Source organism: Pseudonaja textilis, chromosome 2, assembly GCF_049901715.1.
Source record: "Pseudonaja textilis isolate UNSWEBS1 chromosome 2, rPseTex1.2, whole genome shotgun sequence".
Classification (NCBI taxonomy): Eukaryota; Metazoa; Chordata; class Lepidosauria; order Squamata; family Elapidae; genus Pseudonaja; species Pseudonaja textilis.
In genome coordinates, this window is record NC_141991.1 from 226,691,742 (window position 1) to 226,696,462 (window position 4,721).

Below are 4,721 nucleotides of genomic sequence, written 5' to 3' on the forward strand. Positions count from 1 at the left end.
CAAGATTTATTGCCAGTTTGGTTCCTTCCTTAGCTTTTCTGGACAAAAATAATTAAGAATATTTAGATTTGATTAAAGTAAAATAAAATGTGTACTTGCTAGTACACACCATGGTTAACTATTTTGCTAAGGCTGTTATTGAGTAACTCACACTACACTGCAATACAACACTACATAGAACAATGCTGTAACTCCTAGCAATGGGGGTATTATTTCAACCAAACTAATGTAACTGTAACAATAAGTGCTTGAGATGATCTTGTTTATTCATTGCATCATGTATATTTTGCACACTTTTCCTGCATGACAAAGACACTCAAGTGTGAATATATTTGATGTTTCTAGCAAATAAAAATAAAGAATTGTCAAGTCAGTAAAGAAATGGAACAATCACTCCAGAAATAAATAAGGTTGTGTTGTTATTGATATATTTCTAATAGTTCTTATGAACTACTAAGTTCAGATTCGACTGAGATATATTTCTCTTACTGTTTGGTAACGATATATCACTTTTTAAAATTAGCACAGGGCTAATAAACTAGCACAAAGGATGAATGTAATATAATACTTCCCTATTTTATATAAATCTAACAATATAGTATAGACCTGTGCATTTTATGGCCTACGGGCCTCATCCGGCCCTGGTCTGGCCTGTGGCCTGGGTGACAGTGGCAATGGAGGACGGGGGACGGCAGCACCCTCCTCCAAAACAGTTCCAGTTTCTCATATGGCCTCTTGGAAAAATTAATGATATAAAGTCTCAAACTTGCCACATTTGGGTATTTTAAATATGTGTGTAAAGTTTTAAGTGAACAATTTATCACATGACATGCATATGTTTTTATAAAACATTAAATTATATAAAAAGTTAATATGCCAAATATCCCTAAGAGGAAAAATCCCTCAAAATTAGGGCAGTATCAGTATTAGGCTAAAAGTTAAACATTCGTGTACCATTTTTCAGGTTCATGGAAACTTTATTTAACTAGAGGCAGAGATTGGACTCTAAGAAACCTACTTTGTAAGTAAATACAAATATGAGTTGTACTTATTCATAAAATGTTTAATCAACCCTGAAATTATTCCATTAAAAAGAAATCCGCATATGTGAAGAAGAAAAAAAGATAAGCGGAAAAAAACCCAGGTAAAGTAAGAATTGAAATGCATACTTTTATATGTGTAAGGAAATAATATAGATATTCAATACCGTGTGTAATTATGCATAATACTATATAACAAGTTATGGTACATAAGGAACTCAAATTTACAGGATTCTTACATTGGAGTACTGGATGCAAATTGCTTCTAGTACTTACCAGCAGTTTTTAGAGAGAGTTAGGGAGAACCAACAAAACATTTTTGTGGAGTTAGTGAATAGTCTTATTTTTTTTTATCTCACCTAAACGTAACTGCTAGGGAATATGTATTTCTTTTGAATCAAGCCTGTATATCTGATTTTCAAGATCAAGTAATCTCAGATTTGTTCTTTATTACATGTATTAATAATCACACTTGGATAGTCAGTAAATATATAAGATTCAGAATGTAATACCTTGGACAGAGAGATAACCCTTGGACAAACTGGTCAACCCAGAACAAAATATAGCATTTTAATTTAACTACTTCAATTTAAAGATATGTTTTATAGTACTGTTGCACAATTTCATGAAATGTAACAAATGTTCACATTATGGCAACCTTTTCCAAAAATAGAACAAAAGCTCTTTGTGCTAAATGACTAGAAGCCAAAAAAATTCTTGAACAGTTTGTCCACAAGAATCCAAAACCAGTTTTCCTATAAAGCTGCCATCATGGAAAATATTTTTTTTCATATCTTGTAAAAAGAGAAATAAATACTAGAAGAAAGAACACTAATACTTCTTATCAACCTAACATAACTTCAAAAAAAAATTGTCCTAAGAATTACTTAATTACATTAGCTAGTCAGGAACTTCCAGGTGATTCAATGTATGCTGTATCTGAGGTCCAGAATTTGGCAACTTCTGGTATAAAATGGCAGAATCAATGTTGGTCGCTAGAAAAATGATTCTGTCTCAACCGGGCCAGTAGCAAATGCGTTTGGAATCCTTTGTATATTGCAGCTAATTTTAGTATTCGTATTTGTTGCTACTAGTGTTGAGTTATCTGGGCATTCATGAAGACAATGGCTGCATTTCAAAATAGTTTACTGTCACTTGTACCGTTTATCCGCTTATGCCACATTTTTTTACTTAAGAGGTTCCCTGAGCATTAGGGGAGGAATTGATTGATACAATTGTTGCCAGAAAATGACCTTATAGAGCTGTTGTATGAGTTTTAAAAATCCTGATAACTTACATTTCTTTAATTCTTTGCTGCCATCTTGTGGTTGCCTATCCCAGTTATAACAACCTTGCTTTTTTATTATTCCCTTCCCCCAGTATTTTTTGAGCATATCCACATCTCCCTAGTTTAAGTTTGAATCCAATAGTTGTTGAGGAACATCTCTGCATGACATTATCTTCCTCTTAATCATAACTCGGAGGCAATAACAGTCAACTTCGTGAGACAGTCTGAGTGAGCCCCCATTATCCAGAAATTTCAGGTGGTTGAACCTGAGGATGTGGACAAGCAGCTTTGAGCTAAGCCATCTATTTTCTGGACCCTGCTGATTAGTTAAGGCATCATGAGAGATGGCATATGGCTGGAACCAAGTGGTTGTTAATGCTTCGTTGCAGGAGGAGATGGTATCACAGGTGAAACTCAAAAAATTAGAATATTGTGCAAAAGTTCATTTATTTCAGTAATGCAACTTAAAAGGTGAAACTAATATATGAGATAGACTCATTACATGCAAAGCAAGATAGTTCAAGCTGTGATTTGTTATAATTATTATGATGATGGCTTACAGCTCATGAAAACCCCAAATCCACAATCTCAGAAAATTAGAATATTACATGCAATCAATAAAACAAGGATTGTACATAGAACAATATTGGACCTCTGAAAAGTATAAGCATGAATATGTACTCAGTACTTGGTTTGGGCCCCTTTTGCAGCAATTACTGCCTCAATGCGGCATGGCATGGAAACTATCAGCCTGTGGCACTGGTGAGGTGTTATGGAAGACCGGGATGCTTTAATAGCGCCTTCAGCTCTTCTGCATTGTTTGGTCTCATGTGTCTTATCTTTCTCTTGGCAATGCCCTATAGATTCTCTATGGGGTTCAGGTCAGGCGAGTTTGCTAGCCAATCAAGCACAGTAATCCCACAATCATTGAACCAGACTTTGGTGCTTTTGGCAATGTGGGCAGGTGCCAAGTCCTGTTGGAAAATGAAGTCAGCATCCCCATAAAGCTCATCTGCAGAAGGAAGCATGAAGTGCTCAAAAATCTCCTGGTAGACGGCTGCATTGACCCTGGACTTAATGAAGCACAGTGGACCAACACCAGCAGATGACATGGCTCCCCAAATCAACACAGACCGTGGAAACTTCACACTGGACTTCAAGCATCTTCCAGTGTGTGCCTCTCCATTCTTCCTCCAGACTCTGGGTCCTTGGTTTCCAAATGAAATGCAAAAGTTGCTCTCATCAGAAAAGAGGACTTTGGACCACTGAGCAACAGACCAGTTCTGTTTTTCTTTAGCCCAGATAAGATGCTTCTGACGTTTGTTGTTCAGGAGTGGCTTGACAAGAGGAATGCGACATTTGAAGCCCAGGATCCGTCTATGTGTGATGGCTCTTGATGCACTGACTCCAGCCTCAGTTCACTCCTTGGGAAAGTCTCCCCAACACCTTTGAATGGCCTTTTCCTGACAATCCTCTCCAGGCTGCGGTCATCCCTACCTTTTAGGAAGCCATGATGCACCCCTACTCAAGAGGCTAGTCAACGGTAGCCATGTTAAGCAACTTTTGTCCTGTGTCCAACTATCCCTTTTTGGGAAAAAACTGTTGAGAAGGTAGTTGGCACAAAGCTTCAGAGAGCACTGGATGAAGCAGATCATAGAACAACACTGAGATGGCATTGGCCATGCTTGCTGCTGATCTCTGAAAGGTTCAGGATGTGGTGGTGCAACTGTCCTCGGTCTCCTGGATCTTTCAGCGGCATCAATAGCATCTTCCTGGACTGATTCAGGAGACTGGGAGGAGGAGGAGTGTTTTGTGGTTATTCTCCTCCATTCTCTGTGGCCAGCTCCAGATGGTATTGGTGGTCAAGAAGCAGGGTCCACTCAGCTGCTGTGATGGCTTTGTGATGCAGCCTCTTCTCCTCTGATCAGCTGTCATGGATAATGACACTCATATATTAGGGAATAATATGACTGAAAATATAATCTCTCCAATACCTGAACTATAGGAGTGAGCACTGAGGTTGATTTATGAGGTGGACAGGGGCTTCTTGGTTCTGACAGTCAGCTACTACCCTGGTCATCAGTAAAATTTGCCTTTTTCTCAGACCCAGCCACATTAGAGAAAATGCTTGGTTGCTGTTTTACCCACCAGCATTGCTCTGAATGGGAACAGAGCAAATTTATGCTGGCATATTTTGTGTCAGCTCCCAGAGATGGAAACAGAACACTAAACTGGTTGTCTGGATATGCCCTCTGAATTTAAGCCTTTATCTGACAAAAAAAAAAATCCTCCTAAGATTGGTATTTATTTACCATATGATCTTTGTATGATTTAGTTGTCAAATGTTCTTGATTAAAATGAGCAAACATGCTGGAGCTTTAAGAGAAGTAAAC

The 4,721-nt window shown here is 37.9% G+C and overlaps 1 long non-coding RNA gene across 1 annotated transcript; it reads left to right on the plus strand.

Moving 5' to 3' along the window:
• Nucleotides 1-291: 291 nt before the first annotated feature.
• Nucleotides 292-3,159, plus strand: LOC148127395 (uncharacterized). The gene is made up of 3 exons (XR_015742329.1): nucleotides 292-410; nucleotides 965-1,021; nucleotides 3,039-3,159. It is a non-coding gene; the product is annotated as an uncharacterized LOC148127395 (long non-coding RNA).
• Nucleotides 3,160-4,721: the final 1,562 nt, after the last annotated feature.